Consider the following 15,139-nt stretch of genomic DNA (forward strand, 5'->3'; position numbering starts at 1 on the left):
ATTCCAATATCTCAGGGGCTGCCATAAAGAAGAGGGAATTAAGCTATTTTCCAAAGCACCTGAAGGCAGGACAAGAAGCAACGGGTGGAAACTAATCAAGGAGAGAAGCAACCTAGAACTAAGGAGAAACTTCCTGACAGTGAGAACAATTAATCAGTGGAACAGCTTGCCTCCAGAAGCAGTAAATGCTCCAACACTGGAAGTTTTTAAGAAGAGACTGGACAGCCATTTGTCCGAAATAGCGTAGGGTTTCCTGCCCGAGCAGGGGGTTGGACTAGATGACCTCCAAGGTCCCTTCCAACTTTACTACTATTACTATTACCATTATGGAAGAATTATTGTAAAAACTGTTCATTTACAAGAGACACATAAAACCTACCAAGTTCACAGTGTCTTTTGGGAAACTATTAAGCAAAAGATTGAAATATCTTCAGTTATCAAAAAATTGTTCATTGATTTGGCAGAAAGAATTGGTGCAAGGTTAAACATTGTTGGAATATTCATGAACAGGAAGAGTCATGTGGTAACTCTGTCAGCCAATGTGAGGAAAGTGCTACTGAGTCTGTGCAAAAAGAGTATTGAGTTAGGAGCTGGATTTCCAGTCTCTGTTTTTGTCTCTGATCTGTCTCTGTAAGAAATCTTCAATTAAGCTATGTTGCTGTAAAGAAGAATGTATGGTAATGTAAATATTTTGATATAAAGAAGTTATTTTGAATCAGCTAAATGCAGTCAACTGTGAGAGCTTCTGATTTATTTTTTCACCAATAGAGAAATTAAAATTCTCTAACAGGTTATGGGCCCAGAGCTTACTAAGGACTGCATTGTAATTTAAAGCTGGAAGAAATTGCCTGTATTTAGAAAGTATAAGAACAAGACAGAATTAGCAGAATGGCTGCAATGGAATTTAAGGAAAACTGTGTGCCTTGTTTGGGCCAGAAGAATTACATTGTGTGGGCTGCAAAAATGGAATGTTTGCTGAAAACTAAAGAGCTGTGGTATATTGTAGAAAATCCACCACAAGTATTTACAGCTGTTGATCAGAAAAGTCATGCTAGAGCAATGGCTTATCTCATCTTGAATTTAGATGATGTACAATTTCTAAATGTTGCAAATTTAAAGACTGCAAAGGAGATTTGGTTAAAATTGAGAGCTGTGCTCATGAATGTTTCTGCATGCAATATAGTGCAATTGTCAAGAAAACTTTACAGGGCCTGTTTGCAACCAGGTGAATCTGTGGAACAGCATTTAAATAAAATGCAAAGTTTATTTTTGGACTTAGAACAACGTGGGATTAAATTTCCTGAGTCCCAGAAGGTTTTATTGGTATTGAACAGTTTAGATAAAACCTGGGACACAGTTTCTGCAATATTTGAATGCAAAGAAGAGCAAGACTTAAAGTTTGAGGCTTTAAAGGCATGTTTGCTTAATGAAGAAGAAAAACGCCATTTTAGAAGCAGCCACGAGGAAGAGAAATTTCTGAGGAGGGGGTCCAGACTGCAAGTCTCCAGAGGAGAAGAAACAAGCAGATCGGACCCGGACCAAATTGCAACAAAAGAGAGATTTTGCAAGTAGAGAGCTTTACAAGTAAAGAATTTCTACATTTGTGGAGCCAGCACACATTTGCAAAGGAACTGTTTGCAAAGGAACTGTTTGCAGCAAAGGACATTTGTGCAACCAAAAAGGACTGCTTTGCAAAAGGAACATTTTGGTGTTGCAAAAGTTTGCTATAGCAACAACAGAGACAAGTGGCTAATAGATAGTGGGGCAAGTCAAACAATTGTTAATGACTCTGAATTATTTTGCAGGTTTGTTCCAGTAGCACAAGAAGCTGTGGCTTTGGCAAATGGCCAGAAAGCAAAAGTCATTGGAAGAGGCGATGTAAAAATTCCATATTTGGAATCAAAGTTTACCAATGTGATGTGTGTACCTGAGATGGAACATAATTTGTTAAGTGTGTCTAATTTAGACAAACAAGGTTTTGAGATCATTTTTGTAAATGGGAAGTGTCTCATCAAAAGGAATGGGAATATTTGTGCAGAAGGCATAAAGGAAGATAATCTATATGTATTGCAGGGACAAAAGGTTCAATGTTCCCATATATTTAAGAATGTTGCAGAGCATGATTCATGTGTTCATCTTCTGCATAGAAGACTTGGCCATGCAAGCTTTAAAGTTTTGCAGCAAATGCAAGATTTTGCAGAAGGGCTAAATTTGAAGGGATGCAAAACATATTTGGACTGTGCAGTATGCAAAGCATCAAAGTCAAAGGCATTCCCAGTTAGTAAATATAGCACAAGACAAACAAAAAGAGTTCTAGAGCTGGTCCATGCAGATCTGGTGGGACCTATGCAAGCCAGTTTGGGAGGAGCAAAATATGCACTGGTAATTGTTGGTGATTATAGCAGGTATTCGTTTTGCTACTTGCTTAGAGATAAGACAGAGGTGCTACAACAATTCAAACAGTGGGTAAGTTTTGTAGAGAAAAGGTGCAGACAACAAGTGTGTCATTTGCAAACTGACAGAGGTACTGAATTTATGTCAACTAAATTCCATCAATGGTTGGGGCAGTTGGGGATAAGACACAGACGTACAAATCCTTACACAGCAGCAGAGAATGGTGTAGCTGAAAGAAGGAATGGTGTTTTGCAAACAATGAAAGATTCATTATTGGAGGATTCTGATTTGAGCAGGTCATATTGGGGAGAAGCCATATTGACTGCTAATTGTATAGTTAACAGGTTGTGGAGTTCCTCCATTAATAATACTCCATATACCATTCTATATGGGAGAAAGCCATCACTGGCACATTTGAGAATTTTTGGAAGTACTGCATGGGTACATATTCCAAAAGCAATCAGAAGAAAGGGACAGAAAAAGGCAAGAAAGCTCAGGTTTGTGGGCTATGAGCCAGGGTCAAAAGGATATCGCTAATTTTGCAGAACAAAATTGGGACAGAATTAATGCAAATTCTGGGTATGTCTCACTTAATGACAGTGATCTGTTTAATGACAACTAATCTAATGATAAAAAAAATTATTGAAGATGTCAATGTTCAGGGAGGAGAGGTTGAACAAGACCTGAAACCAGAAAGACTTGAGACACAGGAGCAGTTAATACCACGTAGGTCAGAGCGATGTAACAAAAGAATTCCGCCTGACAGGTATTCTGCCAGCAAGGTAAAGGTTTACAATGTGTGGTATGAGCCAAGAAGTTATAAAGAGATGTTGGCATTACCAAAAGCTGAACAAGAAAAATGGAAGGAGGCCATGGATAAAGAGATGAAATCCATGGGAGACCATGAAGTATTTAAATCAGTGACTTTGCCACAGAGAATCAAAGCTGTGGATTGTAAGTGGGTATATAAGAAAAAGGTATTGCCAAATAATGATATACAGTATAAGGCCAGGTTAGTGGCACAAGGTTTTTCACAATTAAAGAATGTGTTAAGTCAATAGGTCTGATGTCTCTTCCTGTCATGAAGGGAGGAGTGTTGGAATATTCATGAACAGGAAGAGTCATGTGGTAACTCAGTCAGCCAATGTGAGGAAAGTGCTACTGAGTCTGTGCAAAAAGAGTAGAATATTCATGAACAGGAAGAGTCATGTGGTAACTCAGTCAGCCAATGTGAGGAAAGTGCTACTGAGTCTGTGCAAAAAGAGTATTGAGTTAGGAGCTGGATTTCCAGTCTCTGTTTTTGTCTCTGATCTGTCTCTGTAAGAAATCTTCAATTAAGCTATGTTGCTGTAAAGAAGAATGTATGGTAATGTAAATATTTTGATATAAAGAAGTTATTTTGAATCAGCTAAATGCAGTCAACTGTGAGAGCTTCTGATTTATTTTTCACCAATTAGAGAAATAAAAATTCTCTAACGAACATAATAAGCTGCTATGTTTGTGGGAGAACCAATATGGGAGAGCAATGGCTTTGGGAAGCTAAAGAAATGCCCACTACCAACTTCTTTTCATTTAACTTCAAATGGGAGGACTGGCAGAGACCAACTCTATGGGTGTTGCAAAGTGCTGTGGTAGGAGAAAGGTACTTTGTTCGAACAACTGATTCCCCTTATCTTGAACCAATGGGAGAATTGGCCTGTGAATCTGGACGGTTGTGCAACCACACTAAACCTACACATTGTTTCTGGTGGTCTAACCAAAATTTGTCCTGTTCTAATCCTTTTAATTCATCAACACAGGAACTGTTGTATCAAATATGGAATGATCCTGGAAATCCTTCCTGTCAGAATCCAATTATATTTCATCTTTAATCATCAAATATAGAAAACCCCAATTCTGCCTTCTCTGGATTCTGCCATAAGAGGGAGAGAAGGGGGAGAACAAAGGGGTTTTATGGCCCTCACTTCCTTCAGTACACTTCAAAGAGCTGAATGTTGTTTATTGTAACCAAAGCGTTAGCATACCAAAGAAGGGTATTTGCCTTTCATGTAGTTATCTGAAGTCTCTATCCAGACGGAAGAAAGAAGAAAGGGGGTGGAATTGTGATACTTGAAACTATCACTGGAAGGGGGGTTGATTGGATGGGACTACTGGGGAACCCCTTAAAACCTTGAATGGGAGAGCTTGAACCCCAAGTCCTGTCTAGCACGCCTGCAACCATTTTCTCTTAATAAAGGATTCCTGTTGGAAGAATTATTCCAAGAGTTCTGTCTTCTTAAGATGCAAAGTGGGGTGGGTCCTTACACTTCCCTTCCATGAATTGCACCTGACCATTGGTATTGGATTTGTGGATGAGCATATACTCAGCTACCTTTAAACTGGACAGGAGCTTGTGTTTTGGGGTCCATCAAACCAAGTTGTTTCTTGTTACCTCTCAAACAAGGAGAGAAACTTGGTGTCACCGTATGATGAGCTGGGAAAAGTAAAAAGAGAAATACCTGGTGATATACGTGACTGGGAAAGAGATAAGAAGTGGCCTCCTGAAAGGATCATTCAGGTGTATGATCCAGCAGTTTGGGCCAATGATGGAAGCTAGGGATATCAAATTGAGGAAATCACAGACTGAATGAGGAAGCTTGCACATGTGCCAGTCCAAACCTGGGATGGAATTATAGATTCTGTTGGATGGTTTGGAGGGATGTTTGGAGATTGGAAAAGAATTTGTTCCTCATAGCTCTATCCTTTCGAGGATTAATGTTATTACCTTGCTTGATAGCTTTAATAAAATCAATTGTTGCTAGCATGATATCTGGAATGACTGTTATAGCAACAGGAAAGCAAAATAAACCAGCTAAGGTCCTAACTCTGATGTCACTATCTGAAGAATATGTGTTTCTAGTTCAAAAATAGAATGCATTCTATTATCATAAAAAGGGAGGAATGAAGGCATAAAAATGTAATCTTTCAAAATATAATCTTTTATGTATAATTCATCTTTCATGTATAACATAGTCCAGCATTGTTTATTTATTTTTGCTTTCTGTACATGCTCCAATGTAATTTAAATTGTGCTGACCAAAGGGAAAGAAAAGTTTTCTATTACTTTAAAAATGTTACTGCTATAGCTCGCAACATACAGCAGCGTTCTTTTTCCACCCCCTTTCTCCTTGGATGGTATCAGCTTTTTATTTCTCTACCCTGCTGCCTGCAAAGTAACAAGGTACGTTTCTGGGTTAATTGGCAGCTATTGAGCTATATTCAAAGCTTAGAGATGCAGAATTGCAACGTGCTTGATAGATAAGGAAATTCAAACAAAAAAGAAATCTTTAGATGTGCAGTGTTGCAATGTTAAGAAAAAATGTGTATTAGTTATAAAAGGCAGAACTCATTCTCCTCTGTCTCACAGTATGTGTGTGTGTGTGTGTGTGTGTGTGTGTGTGTGTGTGTGTGTGTGTGTGTGCGCGTGTGACATGAGATTGGGACACCCACCCATTACTTTGATCAAAGGAATAAAGCTAATTTATTCTTTTCAGTTGCCTCGTGTTCAAAATCTTATTGGATTTATTGGAATTCTGAGTAAAAACCTTACAAAATAATATTAGATACAAAGTTTTCTTCACTTCCCTCTCCCTGTTCCTCTTCTGAACATCTGTAGATATAAAAGGAATAAAAGATATTACAATGTGTTTATTAAAGTACCTATTCTAATCAGGATGCTCAACTTTTGTTAAGCATTATTATTATATTATAGATCCAGTATCCTTATTCTGAGATGCTTCTAAAATAATTTCGGTATATTGAGGTACCACTATATCTCTGAGAAGAGCAAGAATTTCAGTATTTCAGAGCTGTTGAATTTTTGCTATGCTGAGTAGTTACGATGCAGAAGAGAGCAAATGTACATAGGAAAGATCAAAGGAGTCCTAAGACAGGCCTGTCTCAATTCTGCTTCTTGATTACTCCTGCTTGGCTTCTCCAACTCCTTGAGAAGTTAAAGATAGGAAGATAATAGAAAATTACTACCCCTTTTTTCAATTTCATGTCAGAGCCAATGACACTTAAAAAAAGAGCTTGAAAAGAATATTGAGGGATTATGAATAACTAGGCAGGATGGCAAGAGTTTGGAGGGCAAGGGCTGTTTCCACTCATATTTCCAACAGAAAGTAGAATGGATATGTTGCTGCTAGCCTTCTGCTAAAAACTAAAGAGAATCAGCAGTGTTGCCACTGTTTGCTTTCCTATCAGCTTTTTCTACTGGTGCCTATTTTGCCAAGAGCTTCTTTGGTGCAAGCACACTGCCTCATGGGAAATGAACTCATTTACTGAATTAACCCAGTTTCCTGGGTAGGCACAACACATGAAGCCATAAACTAGCCAACCACATTTTGACTTAGTATCTCAAGTGAACCGAGCCAAAATGTGGTTGCTAAGAGGACAATTCAGGTCCTGAAAATAGGAGCTGTTCTAAGAGGATTCTAATACAGAACACAGGATGAGAAACAATTTCGACAATACTTTGGTAGCCCACCACTCTAAGAGAAGAGGGCTCACCTATAGAATCTTCTCACAACAGCTACTTTTGGTCCGGCAGCATCACTCTCTATCTATGATAGGGATAGGGAAAGAGAGAAGTGAAGCCCTAAGGTGAGCAATAAAACAAACTTTCAGAGGCCTCGCACTGGCCTCCCAACAAGACTGGGGAAAAAGCTGCTCCTGCTTCTCTTTCTTAACAGGCTTGAATGGAATTAATTGTTTACAGCATTAAAAATATCATAAGCCACCTGGAATTATCTATATTTGAGATGGGCACCTGTATGAATTTGTTTAATAAATAAATAAAAAATAAATGAAATGGATGGTTATGTCTTAGCAAACAGGTATCTGTCTAAATAAAAGTTATTTCAATAGGTAGAAGGAATAAAACAAATGCAACTAATAAACAGAGTACTGTTTATTCCTAAAAAAAACAAAAACAAAAAAACACCAGTGTTTGGAAGGATTCTTATTGTGGCATACAAATGTAAATTTACTTAGAAGTAAAACACACTATATTCCCTGAGGTTTATCTATGAATTGGTTATATAAATCAGAATGTTTATTTTTGTGTCAAACCCAGAATTATAACAGGCAGAACATAATGCTATTTTGCATACTAGGATATTTTAATGAGTCCTTTGAGTTTCTATTTCTTTATTGTTGTTTTTCCACTTCCTACCCTTTCTCAACAGCCCTGGCATCTTTTTCTCTAGTTTGCCAACTCAGCCTGATTCCACACCTTGCAGTACTTTCTCTTCCTGCGTAATACGGCTAATTACTAGGATGCAGTATTGCAGGCTAACTCTGCCTGCTGCCAGGAGTTACATCATGACCAGCTCAAGGTTGACTCATCCTTCCATCCTTCCAAGGTCAGTATTGTCCCCAATAATATTGCCCCATATTGTTGGGGGTGTAATTCTGACACTATAAACAGCTTAGAGAGTGCTGTAAAGCATTGTGAGGTGGTATAGAAGTCTAAGTGCAGGTATTCATGTGAAAATTCTTATATTCCCTCCCTGAATTGCAGTGTTGCTAGGCTAGATTTTTCAGAAAGGACTTATATTTTCTCTGAAGAGATCTAGATCTAATTTTTCTTTCTTTTTTATTGAAAAGTTTTATAAAAGTTACAATATGCACCCCAAAACCCACCTACCCTAAACTCCCCCTCACCCCCCCCACTTCCCAGAGCTGAGTACAGGGTAACAAATATAATAATCATACTCTAACTAACATTAACCAACTATGTAAATAACCAAGTCCATAATGCGCTTTAACTCCCCTTTAACATAAAAATAAACAAATTAAAAATAAACATAATAACATAAACAAGTTAATATCCTAATTCTTGAACAATACAATATCCAAATTGTTAAACAATATTAATACTAAAAATAATAATAAAACTAATAAAAATTCCACTATAGTAAACTATTAATAATAATAATACTCTAAAATTTACTAATAAAGTAAATGGAACTTTTTAGTCCCATATTTATTCTGAATATAATCTCTCCATGGCAACCAAATTATACCTAAGTACCTAGTTGGATCTCACCGTGAGAAATATATGTACACCCAAAATTTACCCAATTAGACAAGACCATAACATATAAAAACATCTTAGATGAAAGAGAGGAATTGAAATCCAGGAAAACCATCCAGGATGAAGGGATAGAATTAGAATGGTGGGCATACCTGCAACTGCAGGCAAGATATCGGAAAGACAAAAAAGAGTTAGGCATTAAATTAGAACCAATAGAATTGGATAAAATAATTTTGGGGTCGGAGGATAAAATGATTAAAAAATTATACTACTATTTGTTAGATCAGGCAATGTACGAGGAACAAGTAAAAGTGACTATGTTGAATTGGAGCAAGGACTTTGGTCTTAATTTTGATCTGCACATCTGGCAAGAACTATGGGCAAGAAACAAGAAGCTTACTTTGGCCACCTCTTACAAAGAGAACCTTTACAAAATGTTTTATAGATGGCATCTCCCACCCACAAGATTGTCTAAAATGTATACCAATGTCTCCCCTAAATGTTGGAAATGTAATTTGAAAAGTGGAACTTACTATCATATGTGGTGGGAATGCACGCGAGCTCGTGATTTTTGGAATAGGATTAAAGTATGGTTGGAAGAAATATTAGAGCAAGCGGTAGAACCAAAACCAGAACTCTTTCTATTAGATTTAACTACGCAAAAGCATGACAAAGGCGTACTTTATTTAATGCTACACATTTTAACTAGACTGGTTTTTGCTCAAAATTGGAGGAATAAGGGAACCCCAACGGAAGAAGAGATCCTGCATAAAATTCTATCATGTGCTGAGATGGACAGGCTTACAATGATTATGAAAGACAAGACAGAACACGAATACTTCGAAATCTGGGGCAAATTTTACCGTTGGTATGAATTAAGAACTGCTCGGACTTCAAGTTAATGGTAGAATTAAAAGATAAACATAACTGTACATATAATTGTATATATAATTGTATTGTATAGAAGATGAGGCTTATATAGAGGTTAAGAACGATGTATTAAACTTTTGTACCATGATAGGAACTGATAGGAAAATTCATTCTGGAATGTCATGTTTATCCATTGTTGTTTTAATTGTATTATGAATAAAAATTATTAAAAAAAATGTTCACTGTTATTTCTGAAATTGCTAATCTTTTAATAGGAAGGTTGCTTTTGCTCTTTTCTAGTTTTTCTCCTTCCTCTTCGTATTTCCTACTAGAATCTATTCTTTCTACTGTTGCACAATGAAATAATTGGTGACAGAAGTGATCAATCTTCCTTTGTGCCCAGTATAAAAAGCATTGTGCAAGGTATTTTTCCAATCCTCCATTGTGCTAGCAAGCAAATCAATTTTGTAACATCATTAACCCAATTCACTAATAGCTAAAGAAAGTGAGAGGATTTCATAAAATCTTCCATAATGGGCACCAAAATTAATTGCTTTGGGAGGGAGGTACTCTCTGCTGCTCAAATTTGGGAAGCAAATTATTTTGGGTGTTTCCTGCACTCAGCTAGGAACTCTCATTTGGATTTGTGAAGTAGGATGGCCAGGAAAAAATGTTGCTTTTTGCCTTATAGTTTCAACCAGGTTAGTGGATACTAAAACCTGAAGGCATCATCTGACTTTCTGCCTCCCGCAATCTGAATTTTTAAATCAGAATGCTCTTAGAATCTGAAATATGTTCAGCTACTAAAAATGGATCCTTTACTTTTTGCGGTGATTTTATACTATCACAATACCGGAGAAATTAGGATATTAACATCCTGTAGGCAGTGTATTTTAAATTAAGTTTGTATATGCAAAGATTTTTGGGTGTGTAGCGTTACTAATTTTAATAACGATGAACCTGCAATAGTAACAGTATAAATGAGATGTTAAACAAATGCATCATGTAGAACAGGGGTGTCAAACTGCCGGCCCATGGGCCGGATGCGTCATGCCAAAACCGTGTCCACTCCATTGCCGTCAATGGCAAAAAAGCCGCGATACATCGCGACACATCATGTGATGTTGCAAGTTTGACACTCCTGATGTAGAAGTATCCTGGGGGAAAAGAGCGTTTTAAATAAAGAACAATCCTTGGCAGACTGTACTACTCATTGTTTGGACGAGTTTTACTAGCGCAAGACTCTTTTTCAGACCTGACAAAGAACATAAAGACCTTTTAACAGAATAGAAGATAAAAAGAATTCTTCTACAAAGTCAATGCCACCCTTTCTTGTGATGTTGCTATATCACTGCCACATTTGCTATGACTCTTTAAGGTTGAATATATTATATTAAATCCTGGCTGCAGTAATGCGGTTTCCCTGAGTTAGTGTTTAAGGAAAAGTTAGCTCTTCACTAAAGCAATATATTGAGAGTTGGAGAAGTTTGTTTTTTCATTACTGGGCTTTGAGATATAATAGATTAATAGATTAATATAAGGATCTATAGTAAAATACTTAAGCTTTCCTTAATTAAAAAAATTAGCACAATAATAATGATTATAAATGTTGTCCACAAAAAAGCCAACAGCAAGTTGACATTCCCATATTGTAGAATTTGCTGCCTTGCTATCTGCAAATCGAACAAAGAGAAGCAAAATGGAAGATAGGCCTTTATGTATTGCAACATTTATTCATTTATTCATCCTGACTAATGATACAGTGGGCAACTTGTACTCATCAGTATATATCAGACTGTTCTGTTACAGCTTAATTTGAATGTCTTAGCCATATTATCACACCTATAAAAATTTAGCAACAGCTATACTGTAAACCCATATCTTGAAGTTAGTTTAATAATGCATAATATGTTTTTAACATGTTTTATTATCTTGAACTTAGAATCCTGGTTTATTACTGGTTTATACTTTGTCATACCAGAGGCTCTTACCAATTCATGGTAAACTCAAGGCAAGACAAAGGCAAGTTTCAGAATTTTTGTTCCCCTCTTGTAATTTTTCCTAGCAACTTTTCCCCATCAATCTTGTCTGCTGAATACCAGACAGATGGAAGAGTCTGAAGTCTGTATGCCACAAAATCTGTCAAAATACCCATTGGACTATATCAGACAAAATACTCATAGGCAGAGTCTTATAAATGCATGTTCATAATAAATCCACTTTGGAATTATTAAAGTACAGTGAAAACGCAAGTCATATATTTTATAAAAAAAATTGTTTACAAAACATTAACGAAAATCTTCATAAATCACTGACCAAATCTAGTCCGATAAATAAGGATGGGAAAAGTATTATTGCTGCTAGGACATGGCAGAAACCATATGTGTCAGGGTAAAAAATATTTTTAAAAAGTAGTCAGGAATTAGATGATTATTTCTTTATGTGCAACACGGTGTATAGATTATTATAAAAATCTGGGTTAAAGTAAATCTTATTTAGCATTATTTGAATATAGATGTTTACTGTATATTATTGTCCAAGATTCATTTTCACCTACTATTTAGGAAACTTTTGCCAAATTTAGTATTTAAAAAAATCTTTAGATATTTATTACAATATCCACTTTGTCCTTTAAAATAGCATGTCAAAATTCAAAAGCAGAAATTAAATTGATAAATCAGGCCAGAGATAATCATCCTTCTCCTTCTCCTTCTCCTTCTCCTTCTCCTTCTCCTTCTTCTTCTTCTTCTCATCACCATCACCATCACCATCATCTGCAGGAAACATTTGACTCTACCATTGTTCTATTAAGGTGACCAACCGTCCTCCTTTTGGAAGGACAGTCCTCCTTTTTTGAGTTCTGTCCTCCCTCAAAAAGTGTCCTCCTAAATGTCCTCCTTTTCCATATACTGTCCTCCTTTTGGGAGTTCTGTCCTCCCTCGAAAATGTCCTCCTAAATGTCCTCTTTTTCTATATTTGAAGACTTATCTGCACGGCTTTTTTTTCCTCATAGAATGCTCAGAAGGCGTTGCGGGACCTTTTTTGATGTTTTTTTTTCAACTTTTGCCTGAGTTGTGCTACTCCCCCTATTGGCCTTCAAAAGCCAATAGGAATTGCTGCTGAGCGCGCCAAAACACCCAGGTGGCAAACTTTGCACGTGCAAGTTGCAGGAACTTTGCACCCCTCACTGCTACCCAACTACACCATCTCCTACTTAGTTCTGCAGATAGCTGGAAGAGACTGGAGCAGTAAATTTCTCTTGATCTTCCCTGTTCGGTTCTACACGGGGATGCACAGGGTAGGCGGTGGTGCTGGGGGGCAGCTGGGGGAGTGGCTGCAGGGCCGGAGCCAGCATGGCTGGTGCTTTGCAAGCTGCAGGGCCGGCTCTACGGGGATGCGCAGGGTGGGCAGTGGTGCTGGGGGGGCGGCTGGGGGGGCAGCTGCAGGGCTGGAGCCAGGGCAGCTGGTGCTTTGCCTTTGCGAGCCATGGGGCCAGCTCTACGGAGATACGCAGGGTGGGCAGTGGTGTTGGGGGGCGGCTGCAGGGCCGGAGCTGGCTCGGCTGGTGCTTTGCGAGCCTCGGGGCTGGCTCTCCACTGCAGGGTAGCGGTGCTGGCGGGGCAGCTGTGGGCAGGGGCGCAGCGGGCAGTTGACCTTCCATGGGCCGAGCCAGCTGGTGGTCTACGCAGTGCTGACCTGTGCTGCCACCACCTCACCCTGCGCACCTACGTGGCCATCCTGGAGCACCTGGCTCACAACACCTGCCCCCGCCGCCCACCCCCACACAGTCCAGCCGTGTAGATTTTTGGATAAATGAGAAATCAAGATTGAATGTTGATACTCTAGCTGCAGCACTTGCCATAAAATTCAATATGAAGGATATTTTTGTTCAAATATTTCCAATATATTGTTAGAAAATGATACATTGACAAAAAATATTCATTCAATGGAAAAGTACTCATTTAAATAATTAATATGCATGTAAGCATAATTACAATATAAAATGTTATTGCTACAAATGTTTTTTATTATGCATTTATTATATTATAGTGTATTCTGTATTATTGTTGCAATAAATACAATGTTTCTTTTATTTACGATATTTTTTTCTTCAATTTATATGTGTCCTCCTTTTTGTTGTAAAAAAGTTGGTCACCTTAGTTCTATAAATCCATTTTCTTTAAAGATCAGTTATCATCTTTACACAACAGATGTTGCAGACTCTTGCAGTTCTTCCAATCCATAAAAAAGCTCTGTTCTCCAGGGGAAAAAATATATATTTGGGCCCACTTACCCTTCAAAAGCAATAACAGTTCTACCAATCCAGTTTTCTTAAAACCATATCATTACATCTGAAATCTCTGATTTAATTCTGAAGAACCTCATTCTGTTTTTCTTTGTTTTCACGTTTCAGTTACTTTAGCTTTGTGCTCTATTATGCCACTCTCCCCAGAAGTTGATCAGTATCTGTAAGAACTTTAGATATATACACATGTCACTTTTGCTTGACTACAGACACGGGAATCCTTCAGAGAAATGGTGTCTGCACATTACTATAAACAATCTAAAAGTGCTTTTACTCTAAAACAGTAACTGTTTTTACAGAAATAATTGTGCAAATAATTTACACCAATTTGGTGTACTGGAAAAAAAAAGAGAGATACTTCTAGGTAACCAAGTCTTGGTAAAACTCCTAGCAATGCCCTTGTTGGGACTACTTATCTAAGTTACTTTTACCTCATCAGAGGGCGTCTCCATTTTTCTGGAGTTTGCTGTAAGTGTATTGTTTACATATTTTGCCAGCAATGAGTACAACTTCCACAGAGGACATAACTTTTTTAAATCCATTTCTGCTGATTTAACGAATTCTTTCATGATATGATCCATTGTAGGGATGAGTTCAGGACAAGTCTTCTGGATAGTAGGTTCTTTCCAATCTGTTTTGAGGAAATGCATAAACTGGGCAGTTATGTTCTTGAAAACCCCATTTGGGAAAATAATTGCCAACTCTTTTTGCAACTCATATTCAAAGGTATAAGGCTGAAGAAGAAAATTATTAGTGGTTGACAAAAAAAATCAAATGAAGGGGGAGCAGTGGTGGTTTCTCCATGATGCTCCCAATGTGTCTCATTAGGCAAAAGTTCATTAAAAGTTTCTAAGTCATCAGGAGGAATTTGGGAGTTGCTTCCCCCAATTACTAACTGACAATTTTTGAGTAGGTTTTCTTTTCTGGATTCCTTAGGCTCAACTTCTTTCTCAATAACTTTCTCTGTGTTTTGTTTTGTATTTTCCTTTTTTGCCTGGTCAGCGATTACAACATGCTTTACATGTAAGGGTCTTACTGATCTGTTGGTAACCCAATCCTTACTACTATCATCCACTACAATAGAAGAAGTCAAAGGAGGTAACTTAATTGGAAGATGTAAAATGGAGCGCTTCTCTAAGCGCTGATGCTCAATGAAGCCTGTTAAGGGAAGAAACCTGCTGAGGCTCTAACTCAGACATGTCAAACACAAGGCCTAGGGGCCAGATGTGGCCCGCGAAGTAGTTTCATGTGGCCCACAAAGCCATCCTGGAAACAGTGAGGGAACGGCCCCCTCTGCCTTGGCCCTGGCCCAGGCCAGCCGGGAGCCAATGTACAATTTTGTGGTGGCCATCTATGCTGAAATGCATTCAGTCTTAGCTCCATAAGCCCCCCCTCCCCCCTCATGGCCTGAGAGGAACAGTGAGGCTCCTCCAGTGGACCATGCCTTGGCACTTGCCCTTGTCCCACCCTCTTCTGTCAGAGACCCTCAG

The 15,139-nt window shown here is 38.1% G+C and overlaps 1 long non-coding RNA gene across 1 annotated transcript; it reads left to right on the forward strand.

Annotated features, from left to right (window-relative positions):
- Window positions 1–617: 617 nt before the first annotated feature.
- Window positions 618–8,796, forward strand: LOC120313695. Its single transcript, XR_005558226.1, has 3 exons — window positions 618–677; window positions 7,623–7,799; window positions 8,756–8,796. It is a non-coding gene; the product is annotated as an uncharacterized LOC120313695 (long non-coding RNA).
- Window positions 8,797–15,139: the final 6,343 nt, after the last annotated feature.

The sequence above is a fragment of the Crotalus tigris genome, unplaced genomic scaffold, assembly GCF_016545835.1.
Source record: "Crotalus tigris isolate CLP2741 ecotype Arizona unplaced genomic scaffold, ASM1654583v1 scf7180000018762.419966263:882430, whole genome shotgun sequence".
Taxonomy (NCBI): Eukaryota; Metazoa; Chordata; class Lepidosauria; order Squamata; family Viperidae; genus Crotalus; species Crotalus tigris.